Source organism: Trichosurus vulpecula, chromosome 8 (genome assembly GCF_011100635.1).
Source record: "Trichosurus vulpecula isolate mTriVul1 chromosome 8, mTriVul1.pri, whole genome shotgun sequence".
NCBI lineage: Eukaryota > Metazoa > Chordata > Mammalia > Diprotodontia > Phalangeridae > Trichosurus > Trichosurus vulpecula.
The window spans coordinates 112,135,154-112,145,822 of record NC_050580.1 but is presented as its reverse complement, the minus strand read 5'-3'; positions in this window follow the sequence as shown (position 1 = coordinate 112,145,822).

The window sequence follows — 10,669 nt, the reverse complement described above, 5'->3', positions numbered from 1 at the left end:
TACCCTCATACTTTTTTTAACCGGTGTTTAGTGCCCAATTGTGATGCCCCTCCTTGTGCCCACACCTGGCACCTGGCTCTGAGAACTGAATTCCATAGGCTGTGAGTTCATGCAGATGCCCTAGGAAATCAGTTCTGGAGCCCGGTGGCCTCAATCTAGTGGAGCCCAGATGTCCAGGGAAGCAGAGGCACTGTACAAGTGATCTACTTGGACAATTTTCACCCATGGATCTGTCCCAGCAGCCACTTCCAAGGCTCTGGGTCAGCCCCCATCCTATTCCATCCTTCAAATCTCTCTCAATTTCTACCTCTTCCAGCTGAGGCAGGTAGGTGGTACAATCCATAGAGCTCTGGGCCTGGAGTCAGGAAGACCTGAGTTCAAATTTGGTCTCAGACACTTACTAGGTATGTGACCCTGGGCAAGTCACTTAACCTCTGTCTGTCTCAGTTTCTTCAGTTGTAAAATAGGGATGATGATGACACCTACCTCACTGGGTTGTTTTGAGGATCAAATGAGCTAATGCTTATAAAGTATACTTGGTACAGAGTAAATGCTTAAGAAAAGGTTATTCTTCCTTTCCCTCCAGGAAGCTTTCCATGATCATCTCAGCTCATTCTGGGCTCTTCATCCTCTGGAGCTTTCTGTGATTTCCCCCAACTGGAAATGAACTCTCTCCTGAGTTCTTAGTGCTTTGTATTCTTCTTATGTACTTATATTCTAATTCATACTATATTTGCAAATAGAGGGTAGCAGCTATGATTTCATCAATATTGGGAGTTCCCAGGTAAGGAAACATAAACTTTGGAGTTAAGTGACTTGTCCAGGGTCACATAGCTAGCAAGTGTCTCAGGCCAGATTTTGAACTTAGGTCCTCCTGACTCCAGGACTGAAATGTTGTACCAGAAGCGAGCGAGACACACCACAGAGTATAAGTTTTAAGTGGAGAATTTATTAGCCGGCGGCCATCGGGGTACGGCACCACAAATCAATGGCAAATGTGTTGGGGTGATGGCTTGGCTTATATAGGATATGGGGGTACAGAGTAGGGGGGAAGAGGAACAAAGGTCCTGGCTGATCAAAAGATTCAGTCAGGTTATCGTACTAGTGGGATAATCTCATTTACATTCCTTGGTGGAGTCACAGAGTCCCAGGGATATCTCCCAGGAAGGGTCCATCAAGTTATCTCTCAGTGGGATGGTCCTATCTATTGACATTCCAGGAAGGAACCAAGGAGTCTCAGGGATATCTGCTAGACAGGATCTGCCAGGTTATCTCTCAGTGGAATGGTCCTATCTATTGACATTTCAGGAAGGAGCCATGGAGTCCCAGGGGTTTGCTAAATACCAAAGATATCTGAATCCATTCTTTCTGGGGGGGCTTGTCAGTAGCTAGGGGTTACTCAGGGGTTCCTAATTTTCCTTGTATTACAGTACGCTATCCACTGTGCCACCTAGCTGCCCTGAACACACTTTTCTAATGCAGGTCAGCACCTTCTCTGAAAATAAAACTCTTAGAGAATTACTTAGTTACATGCCCACGTCTTCCCCTTCTTGGACAGATCAGATCTCTATCCACTACATCAATGGTATCAAACTCATATTAACATAGAAAACCACATATTAACATTATCTATGCTTTATTGTATTTTTATTTATTTTCTGGTTCCATTTTAATCGGTTCAGCCACATACACTCTGGAGTGTTACTGCCAGACCTGTGTTTGCCATCTCTACACTTCATTAAATAGTACTCTGCCTCTCCATATCTGTGCACAAATATTGTCTCTTATCTTAAATTATAAACACTATAGAGGCAGAGACTGTGTCTTTTCTAAGCTTTGTTTCTCCCCAAGCACCTGGCACAGTGTTCTGCACAGGGGATTGAATAAATATTTGTCGAATGAATGAAGTCCTCTGCCAGCTCACATCTGGCCTGAGACCTCTAGTTCTTGCAGTGCGTGCCATATTGCTCTGTATTCCACGGCCCAGATCTTCATCAAGTTCACTCCAGCCCTGGAATTCATACATTGACCTTCAGCCCCTTCCTCAGATTGGATGGTTCCTCCCAGAGCCCTCATTTAAGGACAGTGACTAGGCCAGCCCAACCTCATTCCTCTCAAGGGTGTACTCCTGACCTCCTCTGGGTACCTTTGCCCCTCCCCACAATCCCCAGATTTTCAGCTTCCTTTCATGCATTGTCTTCCCTTATTAGAATGTAAGCCCCTGGAGGGCAAGGACCTTATTTCTTTCTGCTTCTATTTGTATTTCCAGTATTTAGCATTAGTGCCTAGCATATGGTAAGTGGGAGGCTTTGAGCTTTCCTTGCAATACATATAACTTGACCTATAAAATAAACACCTACCTTCCAAAGAAAGAACAGAATTTCTGACATCAAAAAAGTGTACATTTTTTAAAGATCACATTTAAATCTGTCCCTCATATTGCAATCCCCTTCTCGTTGGAGTGTTGCACTCTTAGGGAGCTGCCTACTTTTCCTCCTTTTAGTCCCAGAGCTGGGGCTCAGTAAAGACTTTGAAGGAATGACAGGTTACTTAAGATTCAGAGAACTGGGGGAAGGTATCTTCTGAAGTCAGAGAAAGGAATCATCTCTCTGTTTGGGGTGGGAAGCAGAGGATGCTGAAACCCCAGCAGAAGAGGCAGAAAGGCTTGGAGAGGCAGGAAAACTCAGCTTGAAGTCTGATCAGCTGAGGAGGGAATAGAGAAAGAGGGGACCAGATGAAACTAGTTCTTCCTCAGGTTCCCATAGAATAGGAGATTATGAAACTGGACTGGGCTGGGAAGGTGGAGGAGTCAAGGAATAAAGGACACAATTTGCAGAAAATCCAAAATCCTTGGAGAGGAAAAGCAGAGAAAGAATTAGATTTGGACTTAGCAAGGTAATGATGTATACCTCTGGCTATATAGTTAGCAAGAAGTACCTTCATTTGACTTTAATGTAAGGGTTTAAGTATTTTGAATATTTGATGGAAGTAGCCCAGGTCACAGGGGTGGGGAACCTGTGGCCCTCTAGGTCCTCAAGTTTGGCCCTTTGGCAGAATCCAAACTTGGGTCATGCACTTTAGGTCATCTCTTCTGACTCCACGATCACTTTGGACACTTCTGGCTTCCAGCTTTGGGAGAGAAGATGGATAATGCCAACCCTATTTCAGGTTGCAGAAGGAAAAGACTCTAGAAAGATGATATGAGAGGAGATGACAGTCTCCATCATGCCCCTAACCCAACTTGCTACACTAAAAATTTCAGAAAACCCTTCAATCTAGGTTGAACTGAATTACTTCAATCCTAATGGGAGAGCTCCTTCAATGACGTTGTTCAGTCATTTCAGTTGTGTCCAAATCTCCATACTCCTGTTTGAGTTTTCTTGGCAAAGATATTGGAGTGGTCTGCTATTTCCTTCTCCAGCTCATTTTACAGATGAGGAAACTGAGACAAACAGGGTTAAGTGGCTTGATTAGGGTCACACAGCTAGTAAGATTCTGTAAAATGAAGGAGTTGGATTGGATGACTTTCTAAAGCTCTGTCCTAAGGAGCCCATGGATAACTTTAAGAGTTCTGTGAACTTACATGGGAAAAAAATACATCTTTATTTCAATACAATTGGGTTCCTTTGTAATCCTGTTGAGGGTTGGGGGAGGCAAGGTCCAGGAACCCCAAGTCTGGAGTTCCCAGACAGGGTCGTTGAGGGGGAGTGCCCCTCAAGGACCTGAATACTGGAGAGTATCAGGGCCGTCTGGAATGAATTCATGATCTCAAGCATTCTTTAAGTCAAGGTGGCAAAGATTTATTACACTTCACAGCAGGCAAGAGTTCTTAGGGAACCTGCAACCTTACAGGGGTGCAGAGAAAAGTTTATATACAACATGAAACATGTCAATTAGGTGTTTTGGGGTGGGATTAGGGAGTGGTTAAGGGGTGGTCAGTTCTTAAAGGAAGATGCACTTTTTGTATCTACTGTACAGATATCTTACCCAGAGTTCACTGGGAAATAGCCCAAGTGGGGGGGACCTGGAGGTGTGGTTTTGACTGTGAAACATCACTAAGTCAACTAGCAGTCAGGGCTGACTGGGAATACCCAGGTGGCTCTCATCAAATGTCTTGTTAGACAAGATGAATGTAAGGGAGTATACATTCGACTATCTCTAGGATACATGTCAGTAGGTAGTAAATATCATTATGGCCCAGTGCACAGCCAATTAGCATGTACACAGGGAGTCCCAAACTAATAAATTCTATATGTGCAGCTGGCCACAGTATCTGGAGGAGAGATAAGTGTTTTTCTAGGGCATGCTGCCCTGCTTTGCTAGAGAGAAACTGCTAGGGACAGTGTTTTTAAACTAGGGAGAGATGTGATTTTAGAACTAGATGTGATTTTGGACCTGGGGTCCAGGCACAGACACCCAAGAAAAGGCTAAGGAGGAATGTGATGTTAGAATTAGGGTCCAAGCACAAGCACCCAAGCCCCCCCATCAATCCTATACATTCTACTTTACACATTTAAAAATATTATTCTGAAATCCATAGGCTTCTACAGACTGCTAAAGGGGTCCATAAAGCTGAAAAGGTTGAAGCCCCCTGGTTTGAATGTATCCTATTGATCTTATAAACTAGACCTGGTGTAATATTAATGGAATGGAAAGATCTTCCCGACCCATTAATAGGCCTCATGTGGAGCCCATCAAGGGAAGTTTGCTTAGAGGAGGCTTGCTTGTAGGAAGGCTCACACCTTTTGCTATTTTCTAATTAGGCACTGGAGAGGGCTGTGATGCCCTCTGGCTCTGAGAAGTGTGTATATATATGCTGAGATGAGGTTTTGCTTTGTGGGCTTGCTTATGAGAAGGACCTTGTGATTTCCTCATGGAGACTCTGAATGGCCCAGTGTTCAGAGTTCCCAACTGCTCCGAGATAAAGGCTCTCTCGATCCAGTGACATATGTAAAGTGTATAGCAATATTGTTTTGACTCAGGCAGTAGAGCCCTGTATGTTGATCTTTATTTCTCTGCTTGTATTTTCTCTGAAGTTCAGGGTGCTGACTTTCCCCCTGAACTAAGTGAATGATATATATGTTTAATTAAAGTAAGATTGTTGACCCCTTAAACAGCTATCTTTCCTAGCTCTGAGACATTGGGAAAGCTGCTTAACCTCTGTTTGCCTCAGTTTCCTTAAATGTAATATGGGGCTAATAATAGCATGTACCTATCTACAAATAAGGACATATTTGTAAAGCACTTAGCATGGTACTTGAAATGTAGTAGGTACTATATAAATGCTAACTACTACTACTACTACTACTACTACTACTACAACCTGAAAAGTAGATGTAGTGACTAATTCCAAGATGTCAGAACCTAGCATTAGAAGTGGGAAGATTACTAGACCTGAAGTTTTTTTGTTTTTTTTTTTTAAAACAGACTCCAACCTATAAGAATCAGCAAGGTGAAACAATGGTTAGATCAACTGACACTGAGTTAAAAAAGAGCCTAGTTCAAATCCTGCCTCTGACATTTACATCATGATGTCATTTTGTTTTTCTTTGAGCACTGAGAACAAACAATGAGCGTGGGCAAATTATTTAGTTTCTCTCTGTTTCAGTTTCCTAAAATGGGAATATTTATAACAGCTACTTCATAGGGTTGTTGAGTTTTTTAATTAAACTTTTTTCCATTAAAAAATTGATTTTCTCTCTCTTCCCACAAAACAAATAAACGTAACCTGTAACAAATATATGCAGCTAAGCAAAACATATTCCTGTATTAGTCATGTCCAAAAGTCTGTGTCTTATCCTCAGGAGTGTGTTAATAAATGTTTTTAAATGACTCTGTGGGAGTACACGCACACTTTAAAATGTAATCTTCATTATTAACACTTTCTTAGGTAAAGGCAATCAAGAAAACCACAAACCCAACCAAGATGTGTAAGAATTGCAGGTTTCTGAGGTATGAATGCTCATACCTAAACATTTAACAATGGCCTCTCACAAACAGGTTAGAACTGGCTCCAGCACAATCCTGCCCCTCTTAGATGCTGAGTGTATCACTAGTCCATGGGATTGTTGTGAGGACCAATTGAGACAAGACATGTAAAACACTTTACAAATCTTAAAGCACTATATAAATGCCAGTTCTTTTTATTATATTGCTATTATTAAGTTTTGTGACCTTGGGTAACTCACTTTCCCCTCACTAGTCCTCCATATTCTTTTCTCTTAAAAAAAAAGGATTGGATTTGATGATTTTTTTTAAGGTCCCTTCCAATACTAAAATTCTGTGAAATGAATTACTAAACTTTTCTGGGACTATAAAATATTTTTCCCCCCATCACTGACTCCCCAAACCCTTCTTTTTGGGGGTTTCCTTACTCAAATAAGTTCAAGCTCCAGATTCCTTGGGGTGACAGCTTCTGTATTATGATGAATGAAAAGTCTGAGAGATAGTTTCTGAGCAATTAATAATCAATTAATTATTAATTATTATCATTATAAATTATTAATAATATCAATTATTAGTAATCAATTATGGCTAGCAAATAATTAACAAAATTAAGTCGTTGGTACTCTCAGAAACCTAGGAGGAACCTTAAGAACATTGAATGCTTAAAAAGCCTTTGTAAAAGGAAATGTACCTGAGGGTGGAAATCAACTCTGGTTAACAATCAATGAGGAGGTGGACAAGGAGGTGGGTTGAAAGCCTTTTTAAAGCTCCTCCTGCTTCGGACTCAGCTGCCTCCAGCTATCTGGACAAAGGCATCCATCTTTACCCAGTGAATGAAAAATGAATAATGATGGTGAGGCAAGGCAATATCATCCATCAGCAATGACCTTCAGAGACTGGCTGAATAACCTACAAGGGCTAATTTCTGAATGAGGAAATAGGAAAGGAAACCTAAATCTTTATTTAATAATTGGTTATTAATATAAGGGGGAAAATCATTTCTTTCAGTATTATAGTGGCCACAAATCCTCCCTAGGCTCTCATGGTGCCCAGTTTCCCCCACCAGCTCTTCCCTTCTCTTAAACCAAATGAGAAAGGTGAGGATAAAATAAGACTTTATTAGAACTAAGTAGAAAGGATGATCAAGCAAAGTAGATGCAAGGTTTATGTAATCTTTTTGGCTCAGATTCCCTCCTGACACAGTGGGTGTTAAACCTGAAAATTTGATTGAAGGAAACAACAGAGCTAGGTGATAGAAAAATCCATGTTGTTTATCATTTTCCCTTAAAGCATAGCTAAGCTAGCTTACTTGTACGTACAAGGAGTCAGAGCATAAACTCCGGCTGTCTGAACAAAGGAATGAGAAAACTTATATATGTTATTTTAGCAGACCTAGCAAGCCTGTACTACCTCATGTTTATGACCCCCATGTATGTTGAACCATGATACAAGAAGAGGATTTTCCTTAATGGAAAGAATGTTGACAAAGGTCAGTTAATATTAAGCGAGGTAGTCTCTCTTGGAGTTAGGGTCTCATCCTTTAATGGCTAACAGGGGTAAGAATGTCCTTAGGTCAGTCTAATCTGGTCTTGTTGACAGAGGTAAAGGTATTTCCTGAGCAAACTTTTAGAGAGAACAAAGAAGCCCAGGTCCTGGATCTTCCTCCAGTTACTCATTAATTCAGGCTCTGGGTCTAGTTGAAATTAAAAATGATATAAAATAGTATAATATTTTCCACATGGGTCTAGGCATCTTTTGGAATCATCTCATTCCCTGGTTCATTGCCCCCACCCAGGTGGAACCTAGAAGTTTCAGTGTATGGCATTTCCCTAAAGGGAATCACTAGCTTCTCTTGAAAGCATGTGGCTGGCTGGCTCAATGGATAGAGTTCTGGGCCTGGTGTCAGGAAGACCCAAGTTCAAATGTGGCACACTAATTGTGTGACCCTGGGCAAGTCGCTTAACTCTGTTTGCTTCAGTTTCCTCATCTATCAAATGAACTTGAGAAGGAAGTGGCAAACCACTCTGGTATCTTTGCCAGAAAAACCCCATATGGGGTCACAAAGAGTTAGGCAGTACTGAACAACCCTGAAAAACACTAAGACTTACAATGTTCAAAGCAAAGTTCAAAGGATACAGAAAGGACTCACTAACAAACTAAGTAGCTACCTTTCTGTGTAGGGGGAGACCACCTCCCACATATAGCATGAGACTGTCATCTTGTGGCTCAAAGAAAGGCAGAATAGACATCTCTAGCCTCTTCCTATGCTGTCCTCCCCCCCCTCCCACTTCTCCAAGGGGGATTTAATTCCTGCCAGAAAGGAAAGCAAGAAGTTGGGGCCGGAAGCTTGGTCACTCTGCTTTCCTCAGAGAGATGGGGTATCAGGTTAGGATTAGATTTGTCTGCTCCCTTAAATATTGTTAATCTAGGGGGTGTGATTTTCAGGTCAATCTAATTTCTGATCCCTGTTTCATTAAGGGAAAATAAGACTCCATGCTTTATATCCAAGGCTTAACCCTTTTTCCACCAAATACCAGCTTCACAATGAACATACATATGGCAATTATAAAAGAAACCCATTTATCCAATTTAATAGCAAAACAGAAATCAAAGGAACTACACACAGACTATATTCCATCTTTGATAACTCCAGATCAGAATGCTAACACACTTTTGAAGCTTCTGTTTTTCTGTATGCTGCATGTTTTCTCCACCTCCCCATCTCTCACATCACCCAGGTGTCTTTGATGGTATGGTCCTTTTTTGGACCATACAGATGAGTCTGCTTTCTACTCTATCTTGGCTGTGGTCATTCCTGTTAGCTATCTCCCTCCTCCAGTTCCTAGTCATCTTCCCACCCACAACCACACCTCCCACTGAGTCTTAGCATTCAAAGTTCCTCTTCTCTTCCCTGATTTTCTTTCATTCTTCTTCCTCCAAAGCAGCTGTGAAAATTACCCCAGGCTCCATCTCAAAAGATCTCCAAAGTGGGGGAGGAGATGGGGCAGATTCACTGTTCTAGTACTGTTTGCCTGTGGCTAAAAAAAGAGAGGAACAATTCTATCTCAAGGGCAAAGATGTGTCCTCCACACATGCTTAGGTTAGTAAACTAACTAACAAGGCTAAAACGGTGGTGCTGGAAGGTCCAGATGCCTGCCTAGATGATTCTGAGCTCTAACTTCTCTGACTTCGTAAAGGGAAGGAAGGCACTGCCAGAGGTGCCTCTCTTCCCATTGCTAACCTTGTTCAGTCCAGTTCTCTCTTTCCTCTCCCGCTATAGAAGGAGCAGATAAGAAAAGGGGTTGGATCAAGTCATCTTTGAATCTGGTGGAATCAACTGATGATTCTTGGGGCTGCTAGGTAATTAGCTCAGGGATGCTCTTTAGTCATGGCTTGAAGGAAGAGATATGAGAAGAAGCCACTATTTCATCCCTTTGCAGAAGTGAAAGGTCCATAAATATGTTATATTGCAGGTATTTTCAGACTTTTTTTGAGGTTTTGATCAGTTTTACTTATTTTTTTTTTCATTTTGTTTTTTGTCTTAAAAGTATTTAAAAAATTCCACCCAAGGCCACCTTTCCTCAGACCACCTCACACCTATCAGATTGTCAATATGACAGAAAAGGAAAATTGCAAATGTTGGAGGGAATGTGGGAAAATTGGGACACTAATGCACTGTTGGAGTTGTGAACTGATCCAACCATTCTGGAGAGCAATTTAGAATGATAATCATTTGATATAATTTTTGTGGCTTCGGTAGGGGCCGGGGCCTGAACTAATGATCAGCTAGAAGAAGAGCCTGGACCTGGGTTTCTTTGTTCTCTGGGTGAACTTGGAGAGTGCCTCTTCCTATGTCAACGAGGCCTGATCAGGCTGACTTGGGAGCATTCTTTCCTTTCAACTCCGTGGCCATTAAGGATGAGACCTTTAACCCGAGAAACTATCTTGAATAATGTGACTTTTACTTATCTTAATATTTTATGGGCATATACTATATTATGGCGTGTTAATGGTAAATTAAACACAGAGATCCTAGGTTATAATTTCAATTGACACTGTCAACTCTCTTATCTTATTGTATTTACAACCTATTCAATTAAGAAAAGTCCTTTTCTTGTATCATGGTTAAACATACACGGGGATCATAAAATTGAAGCAACGCAGGCATGCTGAGTTGGGACTAAAAATGTATTTAGCCCTTCTCATTTTTTTGTTCAGGCAGTCAGATTTTGTCTGGCTCCATACATGTATGTATCCGCTAGCTTTAAGGGAATAGACAATATGAATTTACATATCATCTAGCTCTGTTTGCCTCCTTTAACCAAACTTTCAGGTCAACAGGCACTATTCCCAAAAGTCTATAAAACTATTCTTACCCTCTGACCCAGCAATATCACTACTAGATCTGAAGAGATAAAGAGTAGTAGCAGCAGCAGTAACAGTAGCAGCAACAGTAATAAGTAGCAGCAGTAGTAGCAGTAGCAGAATAACAGTAGCAGCAACAGTAGTAACAGTAGTAAGTAGCAGCAGTAAGTAGTAGCAGCAGCAGCAGTAACAGTAGCAGCAGCAGCAGCTCTTTAAAAAAAAAAGGAAAAGAACCTATAAGTACAAAAATATTTATAGCAGCTCTTTTTGTGGTGGCAAAGAATTGGAAACTGTCACTTGAACAAGTTGTGGTACATGATTATGATGGAATACTATGATGGAAAGCAGGGTTCTTTCA